General features: G+C 37.6%; 1 long non-coding RNA gene across 2 annotated transcripts in view; it reads right to left on the reverse strand.

The window, feature by feature from the left end:
- Positions 1 to 1,666: 1,666 nt before the first annotated feature.
- Positions 1,667 to 16,908, reverse strand: part of LOC133625397 (uncharacterized) — a 91,863-nt gene continuing 76,621 nt past the window's right edge. Inside the window, exons 2-5 of one of the 2 annotated variants that reach the window (XR_009818707.1) lie at positions 8,773 to 8,896; positions 8,340 to 8,509; positions 7,913 to 8,099; positions 1,667 to 7,655 (exon numbers count right to left, since the gene is read on the reverse strand). This is a non-coding gene — a long non-coding RNA (uncharacterized LOC133625397). The remainder of the gene's footprint in view (positions 7,656 to 7,912; positions 8,100 to 8,339; positions 8,510 to 8,772; positions 8,897 to 16,908) is intronic. The other variant, XR_009818708.1, reaches the window with a different exon arrangement.

Consider the following 16,908-nt stretch of genomic DNA (forward strand, 5'->3'; position numbering starts at 1 on the left):
AAAGCTTTCAAAAAATCATTTAGTTTTGGCAGAACTTTGAAGTAGTGTCTTTCTTATGGTTTTGTGTGGGATGACCTCATTGTTTCTTAACCTGTATTTTGTTGAAAACTTCAGGGAAAAAAAATGCTGAATCAAAATTTCAATATGTAATGAGTTTTTGTTGTTTGGGGTTTTTAGGTTTTTTTTATGAGCTGTGTTTTGTTTTTCCACACTTGGTACTTTGCATCCTGCAGTTATAAAAGTTGGAACTTTAGTTTGAAAAATATATGAGAATTCTCCAGTTTCTAAAGGGAAATTTTGGGAAAAATCAAAGCCAGAGGCACTCTGAAGACAATAGAGCAATGCTCTTTTATTTCTTCCAGCCTTTTATATCATAGTTTTTGACCTCCGAGTACTGTGAAATTAAAATTGAAATGTGAATAATGTTTTGAATGCAAGAGAAAGCAGGAGAAAATGCATCTCTAAAATACCTTCTTGCTCATGTATCTTTGTTCTTCAAGAACATTGTGGTATAGTGGGAAAGGTCAGAGAATGGGGTTCCTAATTTGGCACCTGTACCTTTGTCAGTGTCTTCAGTTGTAGGATTATTAATTCACAGCTCAAAACGAGAGTTCGATGTACACAGAATAGATTTTAGCTGCAGAATGAGCATGCACACACAGAAGCTAGCCAAATCTCCATCTTTCATGCTGTATGAAAGTTACATATGCATATAAGATATGATATCATACATATTTTACATGCATTCATCTAATTATTTGCATCTGGTGCAACCAGGATTCATTCCAAGACAGGAAATAAAGTAGAATGACGCTACTGGTTGATCCATCCAGCAAGCAGAAAAAGGCAAACATCTGTTCTTCTTTCCTGATCCTCTTCATAATGTTTGATCTGATGGATCAGCAGGTCCTACCACCTCCCTTTAAAGGAAAAGTATGTTAAAAATTGTGTTTGTGTGTCCCGTCCCCCCCCCCCACATGTCCTCTGTTGTAATAGGACCCCATGTATCCTGTTATAGGCTACTCACAAGGATCAAATCTTGACATATTTGTATCATTTACATGTATGTAGCCTTCAGGAGGACATGCCATGTATGCCTGCCTGCCTACTGCAATGTGCAGCCACAGGAGTTACTTTAAGGTTGACCCAGTGCTTGCATGACATGTGCTCATGAATAAAAGCAACTTGTGCAGGGTAAGACAGGATAGGGTTCTCAAAAGTGACTGCTACTGCATAGTCTTTTTGGAACTCAAGTTATGGCTTTGCCTTTATCATCACCAAAACTGCAGATCTGGAGCTCAAGATGGTGAAAAACACTACCTTCAGGCCAAAGATCATGATTGGCATGACCCTCTTTTATTCAAGGAGGAAGAAGTCTTGAAGGAGATTAAAGTTACTGACAGACAAATTTTTGTAGGAGCTAAGGATTGTTATAGATGTCAAGGACTGGTACATATTTTAGTACTTTCTACTCATAGAAGAGGCACGGCTGTGGGGGTTTTTTCCTAACTTTACCCTTCCAACTAAACAAATGGATAGTTACATATGAACTTGAAACAAAATGCCATACTACACCAAAACCCCAAACTCTTCAAATAAAAAACCCAGAAATGTTAACAAAGAAACTACTTCATTAAAGAAAGTACACATCTTTCTTTGCCTGGGGAAATGATTCACACATTAAATGTATCCTTACCATTTGCCTGCAAGAAACACAGTCCCTGTGCATAGTAGGTAAAAACTTAGCCAGAAAATATTAAGACAGAGGGCTCAAAATTTGCTTCATATGTTTTAATGCAAAATTTTTACTTAGTTGTACTTTTTAAGAACCAAGTTATCTTTCAATAAGCATATAATTTAATAACTTGCAGTCAGACAGGATTGTTATGACATTTCCAGCAAAAAACTGCTACATAAAAGGTTTTTAAGGCCAAAAGAGACCTGTAGTTAATCTAGTCTGACCTCCTGAGTATCACAGGCCATGAAAATTGTTATCGTTTTATGTCAGGGCAAAAGTACGGTCAGTTCAAAAGACAATAAAAAGTTCTACATTAATGAACTATAAAGAAGGTCAGTTACTTAAACTGGTGACGAGTGCCTGTAAATATTAAAAAATTAAAAGTTAATATCCTATCTAAAAATAGGAAGACTAAATATAGGCTAAGTCAGCTTCTATTCACAGTGACATGTATCCAGATTGTGAACACCTTCAAGGACAACAAATTTCAGTTTCTCTCACTTCTTCAGCCTTTTGATACATCCCATAAATTTATTCCATAAGGCTCTGAAATCTGCGAGTTTGTCTTTTAGTGTTTACGTGTTGTATGCAGCAACACTAATCTCACATGAGCAGCAATGTAAGAAATACAGAATGATAGTTTTGGCTACAAAATGAAAAGTTTTAGCATGTAGTAATTGTTGCACATTTAACGTGGCACATGTAAAGTCACAACAAAGTTGGATTTTTTTTTTACTTCATCTTCCCTCCCTAATTTTTTCTTATTACATTAACAATCTCATTCATGTTTATAAATATGTAAAGGCCGGGTGTCAGGAGGATGGAGCCAGGCTCTTCTCAATGATGGCCAATGACAGGACAAAGGGCAATGGGTGTAAGCTGGAACACAGGAGGTTCCAAAGAAATAGAAGGAAGAATTTCTTCACTGTGAAGGTGAGGGAGCACTGGCAGGGGCTGCCCAGGTGCGTTCTGGAGTCTTCTTCTCTGGGGACACTCAAAACCCACCTGGACGAGTTCCTGTGTGAGCTACTTAAGGTGGTCCTGCTCTGGCAGGGCGGTTGGACTGAATGACTGTTCAAGGTCCCTTCCAGCCCTTGAATTCTGTGATTCTTGAGATTCTGTAATAATGATTGACTTGCCCCTATTTAATGACGGATTACAGAGGAACATCAATCAAATTGCTTCAGTTTTAGCTTCCTCAGTGACCTATTAAAGGGCAGTGTTGTATCTGAACCACTGAAGTGGCTAGAGAACAAGAAGAAAAGTCTTTTAAATACAGTGGATTTGACATATGTTAAAGGAACTATAGCATGTATATAGACATTCAGATAGCCACCAAAATGCTTGGGAATGAACTCACATTTTCTTACAGATGAGTCGTGGCAGATCTGATAGCTCAGAACATCTGTATAGTTGTCTGTAGAGTCAATATTATCAGCTCAATGTTCAAAGAAGCATAAACTAGTTTCTCCCTTTCCTCAACAGAAAAAAAAACCCCAAACATGACAAGTTATCAAAATCATGAAGCTTGAAATAATTCATGATGAATTTTGTCTTCTGTTCAGAAGCTTTATATTCGATAGGTGTTTCATTGTTAAACTGAGAACATTGTAAAAATTGTTCAATCAGGACCACAACTCTGTCGTGAACAATTCCTGATAGTAATATTCCCCATCCTGCTGTTTTTCCTGTTTGTTAGTGCACAGCTTTTCCTGCAATAGCTTATCTCCCTCTGTCAGCTAGAAAACACATGGCCTCACAGGGGCCAGAGGGCTTCAATCATAGTTGATAAAGTATGAATGAATATGAACAAACCCACTCTCAGTTTGATCACTGTAAGTCTGTATTTTAGCTAGTTTGTTGTTTTACAATAAAAAAACCTTCTTCTGAGTACAAAGCATACAAACAGGCTCCCTAATATTCATGGTTCTTGGAGGTTCTCTGTGGTTGAAAGGGTATGTGGATATAAAGCGATGAAGCACATCCTTTTGTATTCACCAGAACAAGTTACGTCCCTTATTGGTCACTGCTGTCAGAGCTCTGTGGTAGATATGTTCAAAGTGCCGTGCTGCTGAGATTGTGATTAATGGCAGTTATCAACTTGGACTCTCAATGTGACATAAAACTGATGGTAATCAGAGTGTTTATCTAACCACTGATGTGTGACACATAAAAAATGGGGGAAATGTTAATGCATGCTGAGCGTTATTAGTAGATTAAACTTTAAAAAGCATTTGTGGTATATTATATTTTGTGATAGGTTAATTATAGTGCTTTAAGATCCTTTAGTAAGTCATTTCAGTATTTTACCCACATGTAAATGAGTGGCATTTCACAGCTTCACCTATTACTATGTCAGAAGTTGAAAGGGTACAGAGTGAATGAAAGAAAGTCAGAGCCGCTGACCACAGGAAACACTGAGGACACGGTCACAGAACTTCTCTTTCTTCACCCCCACCTCATTTATCTCACTGCAGTTGCTAACCTGGAAGCATTTATTCCTGGTCCAATTTCAGTTCTACTCAGGTGTCTAAGCTTGATTTCCTTCACGCTTGCAGGCAAGTCTATCTGATTTCAATTTTAATCAAGGACAAGAAGGAATTACAAATAAAATAGACGGCTTAGCAAGAAAGGCAAAGGGATTCTTTTTTTCCCTATTGATTTGCAAGATTAATTAAGAGCTTTGTAAAATAAAATAGGGCTCAACATAAATACAACAAAAATATCATCTGTAACTTTTTGAATAACTGATTGGAAGATGAATCCACAAAACCAGATAAATAATTCTCTGCAAAGTCTATCATCATTCAACTAAAATGATCAAATATGCTAAATAGCAGATGTGCTCTTGCTTTCCTCTGTTGAAGTAATAAAATTTGCATTCATTTTGCTGGATCAAAAATGCCACAAGCTGCACAGCCAAAAACGTGGTTATACCAGTCCAAAGGCCAGCAAAATAGTTAACTCCTAATTCAAGATAGAAATTGAAGCACAAAAAAAGCATCAGCTAGTACAATTGATAGCCCAGGAAGCAGGCCAAATGTTTCTGTCCTTGACTACATACCAAAAGAAATCTATACAAGATATATGTAAAGATTAAATTCTGGTATGTTCAATTGCAGGATTATGATCCAACACAATTTTGCCAGGAAACAATTTTCAGAATAAATGGAGATTTCCATATCTGAGGGATCAGTCTTATTGCTGCCATGGAAACAAAAAGAATAAATCCCGTGCAAGCTTTTAAAATGCATGCTGGTGACAGCGGGGATAAAGGAAAAGTTAGAACAAACCAAAGTATTAAGTACAAAGGACTTGAGTATTAGATGCAAGATGTCATTGAGCCTCCGTTCTTCTCACTTGTTCCTCAATTTGGTACAATTAGTAAACTATTAGCACATTTCATAATGTAAATACAACAAATAAGATGCCCCAGTTGCTTTGTTTCATGTATTTGGTGTTCCACAAGACCTAATACCAATGCTAAACAGGGTTAGATTTTTCAGAGACATAAAACATGACATCAGCAATAGTGGTAACACTGTTAATAACCCTTTCAACACTGTTAGCTGTTGGGCAGCTAACTATGCTATGTACCCATGAGCCCATGGTTCCTATGCAAACATTTTTCCTTTGTTTTTCAGCAAAGCTGCCTCTGGAGAAGGATGGTCTCCTGTTGCCAGCTGCAGCTGGATCCAGGTTCAGGAGCCCTTTACAGACTTCCCCTCTATCAGCAATTTGTCGCTTCCCACATAAGAGCAGCAGTTCCCCTTTTTTCTGCACCAGCAAGCATCTTTTTTCAATGTCACCTGTTTTCCTTCTCCTTTCTTTAAGTGGCAGGCCAAAGGGAGGACCTGTTGCCTGTTGTGACCATTAGCAGCAGACCTTGACTGTTCAGAGCCTTTGATGGTCTGTTCGAAGCTCAGCAGGTACCTTTCAGACACATGCAGCCGTGTCGGCTACATTCAAGCAGCATAATTGGGTCAGAAAGGAGCAAAACCAAAGCATCCTCCTGATGGGAAAATCATCATTTCTACAGTTCAGGGAACCAACATAGGGTTCCTGCACAGGGAATATTTCAGAGGCAGGGTATGAGCGAAGGATAGGGTACTGCAGTCAGAATAGACAGGCTGTTAAGTTTCTGGTGTACATTAGCACTTCACTGGCATGTTACCTCCCCCCGAGGTGAATATTAACTGGTCAACAGAACTGGGAGATGATTCATAGCTCCCTGATAGCTAATCAGTGCTCCTTGTGTCAAGCAGATCACAGGTGCAGGAGAGAAACTATTGCTTTTGTGCATTCCCAAGACAACACATCATCAGAACAAACAGTAAAGGAAGCCAGGGCACTTCAAACGCCTTAGTGTTTTTGAAGTCGTATTTTCTTCCCTGACTGCTCTCTTGTTCACTGATGCAAGGAACCAGTGACTGCACATAGTGATAGCAAATTATATCTTCCCCTGTAGCAAAATAAAGATTCAGTCACAAGACAAGTTGGTGCAGGGTGGGATGTGTAGATGTTAAAATAAGCTTCCAAAGAGCATTTCCACCTTGCAAACTGTTGCAGCAAACTATAGAGGCCCCCATCGCTCAGTAATGCTGAGTGGTTGTGTGTGCAGATACGATTTACATTATCCTGAACGAGGCTCTGGCTCAATAGTCCATTATGTCATTCCATAATCTAAACAGTAATTAGCTGCAAATCTTTAAAGTACTTTTTGATTGGCCTTGTTCAGCTAAGCTTTGTGAGCTCTATACATACAGCACGTAGAGCCATAATGGTGATGTGATCATTTGGAAAATGACACTACACAATTTTGTTCAGTGAGATCTGTGGGCATTTTTTGCTAATCTCCCGTATATTAAGATCTTATGTATATACTAATTACTTTTGTTCCATTTGGAAGGTCTGTCAATCCAGAAAAATCTGAGAATAGCTTCAGTACTAAGAAGGTCCATGCCCTGTACCAGCTAAGACCAATTGCATCTGTGTCATTACAGAGATGTTCATCTAAAGCAGTCATGATATTTCCAGGAAATCAATACCAGCATTTTACTGTGATAAAGATATTTTTTGTATCCAACCTGAATGACCTTTACTGCATTTTTATCCCAATTCTTCTTGTTCTATTCATTACAGACGTGGAACTACATGATTACAGATGGACATTCAGGAAGGTCACAGAGGACACTGTTCTTTGCAGGACCTTGCTATGTGTCTGAAAACTGTTCTGATGAATTTTCTTCATGTTCTTCAGCCTCTTTTCTAGATCAAGTAGTTGTGAGTAGTTGTTTTTTTCCTCTTTCTACCTATGTTACGCTTTTTCAGCTTGTGTTCATTCCTAATCCGCTTCTAGTACCTTAAGTCGTCTGCTTCCATCCCAGCCTGGGATTCTCAAGGCTGAACGCAGTTCTCTCTCCAGTGACTGACTGATAACTTACAAATTTGTACAGTAAAACAGATGGATTATTTCCTGTTTTCACAGGCAACAAATCCCTTGTGTACCTGAGTATTGCCTTTTTTGTCTTTTGTGATAGCATCACTTGATGCCTGCTCAGCTTTATGACATAATGTCCAAATCCTCTTCAGCACTACAACCTGTTGTCCCACGTCCTTTATATTTGCAGATTATTATATTCACCTATATTCTATGGATGTTCCTTGAAGATGTCTGCTTTTGGTTTATTGTTATGCTTTTACCCCTGTCCAAAGGTATTCCTCCTGTCTGTCTTGTCCTCCTCAGCTTCACCTTCTTAACTAGCTCCTTCCAGCTCACTGGTTATGATGGCCTCCAGATTGGTTTTTCCAGCTTTTTTTTTAATCAAAAAGTCATCACTGAAGAGTAGCAAAAAGTTACTAGCTAGCATTTGTCCTTTATCCTGTTTTCCAGCGGGTGACTCTGTAGTGAAATTTCCTGTAACAAGAGAAGAATGAATCGGGCAGCTTTAACGCTTGTCAGGGAAATAAGAATTGTATGCTTTAGTATGCAGGCTGGAAACATCCCTATCTAGTAAGAAGTGATAGGACAAGAGGAACTGTTCTCAAGTTGTGCCAGGAGAGGTTTAGATTGGACATCAGGAAAAATTTCTTCACTGAGAGGCTGGTTAAACACTGGAAGAGACTGCCTAGAAAGGTGGTAGAGTCACCATTCATAGAATCATAGACTCATACCATTCCTGGAGATATTTAAAAGCTGTGTAGCTGAGGTGCTGATGGACATGGTTTAGTGGTAGGTTTGGCAGTATGAGGTTAGTGGTTGGACTTGATGATATGGCAGATCTTTTCTAACAAGAAATTCGATGATTCTGTGAAATTTCATGAATAAAAGGCAGTCATCTCAGTATAGGGATCTGCTGACCTGAAGAAAGAAACGCTTCAGATGAATTAATTAATATTTTGGATATTCACCATATTTATAAAGTCACAGATGCATAAAATGGATATTTTTCTATATTCATCTAACACAAATAGCATTGGTCATTAAACAATATAATAATAACAGTAGAATAACATAGGGAATAAATAAGGTATTTATTTATCTTAGTGTTAGTTCTGTAGTTATAAATGCTGCAAGTTCTGCTCCTTAATTAATACTTACCCTCAGCTGGAAATCACCAGTAAGCTTTGTTCAGCTGATCCTGGTTTCAGGGTTTATAGTACATTCCCAGCATATTGCCAGCTGTGCTAGTGCTTTCTTCCTGGTATTAGCAGGCTTACTTCAGTTCTAACTTCCTCTGCATATTGGACTTCAGAGTGAACAGTCACGTCCTTGAGATAAACAAAAGAATAACTTCGTTTTTAACACTAACTCTTCCAAATAGCTGAGACCAATTTAATATGGAATCACTTTAAATGGAAACATTTCTCATCTGTTTTGCTTATTGAATCATACTATTACTCTCTGTTAAAATCTTTGATGCAGGCAAATATTGCTGTTGCTAAGTCCAGCCTTCCTTTTTGTTCTTCCCATGATATTATTGCTCAAATTGTTTGGTTATTTTTCTGTTTGTGTGACGGTTGTACATGCTTACCCAGGGCCTTTTGCCACCCGTCACCAGATGCAAAGTTACGCTCCTCTTTACTAGAATGCTCAGCAAATATACAGAGAAGGTGGTGAAGAGAAATGAGAGCTCTTTTTCACTTCCTCTGATCCTCCTAAAAGAATGAAGATGAGGATAAATTGAGATGGTAATGTATCATACAACACAGATAATGTGTCCCTCATTTTTAGTTTGTCCTTTTTTGGGGAAATATTGGCTAAGTAAGACACAAGTCTAGAACTAACACATTCTCTCTTTGTCTCTGTATCTTTGTTTACATCTCTTACCAACTAAAAAGCCTTTCAAAATAAGACAATAAGCAAACAAATAAACAAAAGCCCACAAACCCCCTCACCTGTTGATTCAGAACTTCAGTTCTAGTCTGGTATTTTCAGTATGAGAATTTTCTTATGAAAGAACTTGTGATTTTCCCCTGAAAATTATTACAATTGCCCTTCTATGGGTTAAAGGTGAAAATTCCACTCAGTGTTAACATCTTTAAGAATAGAAAAATTTGATGTAACAAATCAATTATTGGTTTTCCAAATAACTACAACAAAAAAAAAAATCTGGTTTTCACATGTCATCATTAAAATCTAAGTATTCTCTGGCCCTCACACGATGAAGTGACACTATTCAATTTCTCTTACATTTAAAACATTGCAAAACCTTAGCTTAATAGAACAAAATAAATTAAAATGAATTCTGTTACAAAGGACCTCCAGGTAGAAAAAAGTTAATGGTCAAAGTGAGGTAAAATAAATGAGCAGAATCAAAATGGTTTATTGAAAAATTAGTCTTGCTACATATAATGAAATAAAATAAAGTGTAAGGGAAAGTAACCCAGAAGAAAGACAATGACCAAATGTGACTGCAGGGATCTTACTTTGTTTAGCTTTCCTTCTGCCCTTTTATAAAGATTAGTGACTGAATCTTAGAACCTGTTCTTTAGTTTTGGTATTGGATAAGACTTTTAGAGCTGTTAACAAAACGAATAGTTAAATCACATGGATTTTCATCTTCATTTGTGAGTAATGTCTAAAATAGGTGTATTTGGAGAAACCAGTTGTTCCTTCCACATGTATAATTTCAACTGTAAACTGTTCTGAAAGCGTATTTTTAGCAACCTGTTTCAAAGAAACGGCTAATTATGGATTGTGAACTTTCTAAATGAGGATTAATGCCATTAAAGAGACTTACCTGGTTAAACTTAAAAGACATAGTAGTGGGATGAAATTCTTTTCAGGTTTATTTAAATGAAAGCGTGCCAGTGTTAGGAAGAACAGAACCTGGTTCACTACGTTTTCAAATCCATTCAGCCTATCTGCTTATCATTCTAAGAATGACTTATCTAAACTGTACACCTAAATTATTAAATATTTTATAAATGTAGTTTGTTTTAATACTTGTTACCATGTTTACTTCCCTGTCTTGTCTTCCTAGGATACTTCTGGTTTTTTGAGTATAAGATGTGAAACCTTAAGTGTTTTTTAAATGCTGTTCAATGAATTTTGAGCCTACAATGTAGGTCTTTTGAGTTTGAATCTCTTTTCAGGTACATTTTTTCACTGCTAGTGGCTGGAGGCATATAATTTTTAGGCATGTGTGTTTGTGTTGTTTTACGTACACCTTGACATATGTGTTAAACCAGGATTATTCCAAAGAGGAAAGATAAAGCAAGACAAATATTAATAAAGCCTCTATATATTTCCATTGTGTTTAATTTTCCTCTGTTGCATATTTCATCTGAGCAGCTTGAAAAGCTTTATTTTAATCTTATGGCTACTCTTTACTCATTCTAGCCCAAAAACTGAACCTTGCATTGAACTCTGCAGGGTGAGAGGGAGGAAAAGTTATAAACAACAAACAGTACAGACCTCTAAATATTACCTGAGATTGCTTTCCAGTGTCATGATTTTATGACCCGATATCTTCCAGCCTGCCAGACCTAGGAAGAATTGCCATCTCTCTTTGCAAGGAAAGACTCTCCTCTTTCAAATGTGATAAAGCATCCATTTGAAGTCAGATGGCCAATGAAATATTGAAACTTAAACCTGTCACTAATCCAGGATTTAATGTTGACTGTCCTGCATACCAGGCCAGTGTAGGTCTCTTACCCTCTCATTCCTTCACTCCTTGCTCTGAACCCCAGCTGCGTGGAAGTGGGAAAGAGAAGGACATTCATATTTGGAGAGAAAGGAAAAGCTGCCTCATATTGAGGTCCAATTTTTTAAATGAAAAATCTTAAAAGTGTATTTTAAACACTGTGTTCCCATTATCAGGGATGAATAATATAATAGCTTCTTTTAAATTGATCTTCAAAAAGGATGCAGGAATTTTGGAGTCTTTTTTTCCCCCTACAGAATAAAGCTACAGAAGGATAAAAGAAACTTAAAAGTCCGGAGTTCAGATGAGAGACAGTTTGTGTATTTAACAGGTTTATGCAAATCTCAAGAGGATCAGTTAGAGGCTTAATTTTTTTTTAATTGTCACATTTAAATGACGAGTAAATTAAAATGTGAGAGTAGCTCTGATAATTAATGCATTACAGGCTCTAAAAGCTTTTCTGTAAAAAAAAAAAAAGTACTCCATTCACATCAGAAAAATAACTGTATTCTCCTACAGTGATACAGCTCGTAGTCTTCAAAAGGCTTAATCGCCCCATAGGGCTCTTTAGAGACCTTCATAGAATGTTTTATGTCCACCTTAACTCTAGACTCATGTCCACGTCATGAATTTAACCAGATAATCCAAATAATCGTTCTTTACCAGTGGTTTCAGCCATTCTCTGGGTAAACACACCAGGGATTAACAAATGCCAAGTCTAAATCACACATAAAGACGTGAGTAGATGTGACAGCTTCAAGGTAAAACAATCACTTGGAGAAGCAGGACAAGCAATGTGTTCGCTTTTCCACTTTTAGGTAAAAACAGTCTTTTTATCAAGGTATCATTTCAAAAGTGCCTGAAAAGATCTGAATATGGTAAGAGTTCAGGAGGCTAGTACTCAGATGTTCTTTGGTAAGATCTTCGTGTGTCTCTGTGCCTCAAAGGTTCAAAGTGGCTAATAATATATCTTTTTTAGGCCATATTTCAACAACCTATCTGGCTAAACATATATTTGTCAAGCAGTCTTTTCATGTTCAGTCATATTTAACAATATTTTAAAGACATCCCTGACTTCACACTAGACTGTAAGTCAGTGGTTAGATATCTATACACTATGTATAAAATGAAAAAAAGAGTAAAGATATTGTGATGCCAGCCAAAAATTTTTGATTTAAGGGCATGGTCTCTATTGCAAATATATTCAATATTATGTTACTCCCTGTAATTATGGTTTATCTAGCTGTTATGTGATGTTAGAAACATTATTCTTTCTAGAAGAACTAGTTACAGTTTTTATCTGTACTAAAAATTTCTAGATTGTGAGGAAAGAAGAAAAAAGACAGAAATATGATTGAGCCTAAAGGTACTTTTGCAAGTGCAAATTGCCTTTGCAAAGTCTCTGCTTTCAAAACACAGCTCTAAACTGCTCATGTCTAGACTCAAAGATACAGATTTGCCTTCAGTTAAAGCATAATTAACTTTTATTACAGGAGCAGGAAGACATGGAGGAGAAGGGTTCATAGCCATGTCGATGGAAGGCTGTTGGAAGCCAAGCACAGAGCATGTTTGGGAAGGAATGGCTTGGCCAGCACATGGAAATGCAGGAAGCAGATGAAATGAAATGGGAAATGGCAAAATGTTGGACAGCACAGGCAGCAAGAACCTCTTCTCTGCAACATCCCAGCTCAGGTAGGAAGAGATTTCCACAAAGACTCTGCAGTCTGAATCTTTTAGCCTTCACCATGTGCACCATGTCCTTTGCTCTCACCAGCTCCATAGCTTCGCGCCTCTTCCCTTCTACAGACAAAATCCTTTCCACTATTACTTCAGCTAAAGCAGAGGAAAGTTTTTGTTAGATGTACTTCTCACTTTTTCATCTCCAACTTTTTAGCTACAACTCATCTCAGATATATATAACTAGTGGGAGAAGAAAAGTTACGGAGGTATCTGTCTTGCAAGTGATAGTCTGATGACTGGAATGGCTGCACCATTGGAGTAGTAGGTTTCTCTTTGAGGCTTTTTGTTTGTCATGACAAGGGTATTTGAGCATACGAACCAGGCAGGTTTCTTAGCACATGTGTGTATCTAGATGATTAAATAAACAATGAATAGATGTTCCCTGGCCCACTAGGATTATGCTTTAGAGCTTTGCATATTGTGTGGCAAAGGCAAAACAAGGAGTTAGCATACAGCACTAGATTAAAGAAGGCATATTTTTCTCTAAGAAGCCATTGCTTAGGTTTTTTCACTGACGCAGGAACAGTAAGAAACAAAAAAATACATCCTCATCCCCCAACAAAAACAACCCCCAAACCCAAACAATAGCCCTCTCCTTCACAGTGTTTTTATTAAACCACTCAGGGAGACACAGACTTTCTGTGAGGGTAGATATTTGTGTGAGAATCCTTAACTGGTAAAACCTCACAGGTTTAGGAGAGCATGTACATATCAGACTGTGTTACTACAAAACAGGATGTTTATGTTTGTGTGTATGGAGGGACAATCTGCAGTCTCCTTTAGCAAGTCCTTTACCTTGTTCTGTTTTAGCAAATCCGCATCTTTTTAATTCAGTGTAAACTTCTTCTGCTAGTTAAAGCTCCAGAAAGCTGTCTGTCCGATAGGCATATAAAAGGAAATGCCCTTTCACCAGGTAATAGCGTTTAACAAATTTAATCAATTGGTGCACTCATGTATTAAAACATAATAATTTACTTTTTTTGGTGCAATTAATTTATTCTCTATCACAATAGCTGTGTCGTACTTGAAAGATGTCAGGGCGACTTCTGCACGCTGCTCCAGTGCTCTCCAACCCCATAACTTTACATTCATACAATAAAGTATGCCCTGTTTCACCTCTAACCTTCTGAGAAGATTACCTTCCTTTCTGTTTCCTTGTTTTTGAGCACACTTATTCCCCTTCTTTCCACTCATTTAACCTTTAACTAGCTCCAAGATACACAGCTTAATTATGATCATGGTAGCAGGTGACCTGAGGCTTTTCTCTGGTTAACAGGACTGACCTTTACTTGATTTGCCTCCACCTCACTGTTTTTGACTACCGGTGCTGCAGGGGAAGTGAAGCTACTGCTTTTGTTAAAGCAGAGAGGAAATAAATAATAAAAATAGTAATAGTACTAATAATGAAAAATATCAGCTTGGTAAAATGGTTTCCTGCTGCTTTCACAGCCTTTGTCGGTTGTGCTCACCCTTAATTACTCCCCGCAGGTTGATTGACTGAACAGCAATAGTGTGAGAAACAGTTGGAGTGAAGTTGGTGTTTCATGTTTACCAACCATCAGACATGTTCTGGCTAGGGAGCCCTTTCAGCTCTGACAAGGTGATGCTGCTTAGTAATATCCAATCTGCTCCAAGTCTGGTGAGTGCATTGACAAGTAACATTTACAGAGACTAAACAAAGAAGTGGAAAAGGATATATAGCAAACAGAAGGAAAAAAAAGTACAGGCATGGTTTTCCGTGTTGTTTTACTTTTGTACATTAACAAAGCTCTTGTTAAAAGGAAGGGGGGAGGAAAATAGCTCTGTCAAAACAGAGTTCTCCATCAAATTTCACTGAGTGAGATTCCACAGGCTTGATGTTGCAGATGAGACAATGAAAAAGGAAAGAGGTTCCTGTTAGTTTTGCATTGTTCTTTTACACAGCAGTTGTGTCATAGTCGCTTTTCAGTGTTCCTAGCTCCTAATTTAGAAGTTTATCAGTATTTTTGCTTGGTACACATTAATCCCTAATACCATGATCTGAATTTCTGTAATCTGGATTACGTTTCTTGAGTTTACAGTACCTTGCCTGCATTCGTGATAGGAAACATTTGCATATACTTACATAAAGTATTTAGCTGGCCTACATTCCTAACAGAATTCAGAGAAGAAAAAAAAAACCAACCAGGTGTCTAAAATAGCCCACGAAAACTTTGGGAATATCCACTGTACTTTGTGTCTCAGTTTGGAGAGCTTTACAGAAAGAGGAGTCAAATTGTGATGAAAATATAAATAAATAAAACATACTAAAACATAAAGTTGCATGCAACTTCCAGAGGCATCCTTTGAAGCAGGGCTTTGATAACACTGCAAATCAGTACCATGCTGCATAGGTGGAAATGGGAGAGCTGAATACCAAGGTATAAGACTTTATATGAAATGTTTTGTACACCAGCAGAACATATGGTACAACGGAGATTTTTAGAGTGGTAGGAACGTAATTACAATAGTAAAATCACATCTCTGTGCGAATTGTACAAAGGTTCAGGTTAGAACCCTCTATTTAATGTATTCGTGATATGGGTTGACATTTGAACATGAAATAGTAACTGGATAAGAGGCAAAACAAATAGTTCAAGGATCCCTGTGAGAAGCTGAAGGAGCATTTTCATTTTATCTGGGCAATACCCCTGGTAATATGAACCAGAGTGAAGGACCTGTTGATAGAAAGTGCCGAGACACTGGCACAAGATTGAATGATATCTAATCTTGGTTCATAAATAGTAACTGCAAGAGTTATCTTTTGTTGAAAGCTGTTCCCTACTCTTGCAGTAGTTCTGATTTCATTTTATTGGATTCATTTTTCTCTGTCTCCTACAAATGTTGCTTAAGAGAACAGAATTAGTTCCATTAACATCAATCACAGGTGATCCAAAGGAGAAACGTGAGGTACTATTATGAGTCTTCAAATGATTCAAAAGTCAAGAGATTTTCTAAAATTATTACTTTGAGACCTTGCATTTTCTGTAGGCTTTTGGTTTGATTTGTTCTTTTTCACTTTGAAGGAAAACTTCTGTATCTCAAACACACAACATGTCTTAAAGGTCAAGTCCCATCTTAAATATGCATGCAAAATGATCCCAGCATTTCATCCTTTAGGAATTCCACCTGGAATGCTTACTGTCTTTCAGGTTTTGGACATTTACATATTTACCTGCAGCATCAGCAGTGCTACTCTCTAGCTCTTAGAGACCTAGTATCTAGTCTGTATTCTCCTCTCCCCCTTGCCCCAGGTCAAAGAAGAAGGGACACCTTGCACATGGTCATGAATGGTGTTGGCATAATTGAAAATAAAAGCAGGCAGTAGCATTTCTATTAATTAATTAATGGGAGGTGGTAGCCATGAGGAAGCTGACAGTTTTGTATAACCTTTTCATAAAACAGACAATGAAATACCCCATAACGACTAGGTGTATGATAATAAGAACAATAACAATTGGCAGCACTGCAGAAGTACAATCTCAGATGAATAAGGAAAGCACTCTGCCAAGAATAAGGAAAAGGAAGGAATCATAATACAAGTATTTTGAGTACAACAGTTGGAAAGCCTAAAATAAAAGGGAAAAAGAAAAGCCAGGGGTCAGAAGAAAGGTCAGATGTTAGGTTCCAGCAACCCACTCCAACACTTCAGACAGCATAACAAAGAAGTGAAAATCTTGGCTTCACTGGAGACCTTGAGAAAATCAAAGACTGTCCAAGTGCCCCAGGCAGAGTCAAGTTTTCCAGAGTAGTCTAAAGTAGAGGGCAGGCTGGGACGAGAGGGAACCAGGGAAAAAGCTTAATTCATTTTTCAGCTATGTAGCTGTCAGGGCATGAATTAATATTGCTTGCATTTAGCTGCTATTTTAGCACATTTTTATTTGCAAATAATAAATTTTTTTGCCTAGTTGATGCTCCCAACACTTGGAATGATTTGTGACAGTCCTATAAACACGTGACTGCTGGGAAAAGAAGCCTCTAAATAATCCCCATGCAATTTAATTTGCTGTTATTGATCTATATTTTTTAATTGATTTGAATGGCATTACAGGAGCAACATTCTGTATTTTGCCATTTGAATTACTGTCTTGTTACTGTGCTGAAGTCTAGACACTGTCTCAGTTTCCAAAGGGCACAGGCGTCTCTGATGATGTCTTCCCACAGAACAGTACTGATTCGTTCAGGGTAAGATGTTTTTGTCTGTTCATTACTGCTTCTTTGACAACTTCATCTGTACGGTCACCAACTGAAACTTACCTACTT

This window comes from Colius striatus, chromosome 4 (assembly GCF_028858725.1).
Source record: "Colius striatus isolate bColStr4 chromosome 4, bColStr4.1.hap1, whole genome shotgun sequence".
Taxonomy (NCBI): domain Eukaryota; kingdom Metazoa; phylum Chordata; class Aves; order Coliiformes; family Coliidae; genus Colius; species Colius striatus.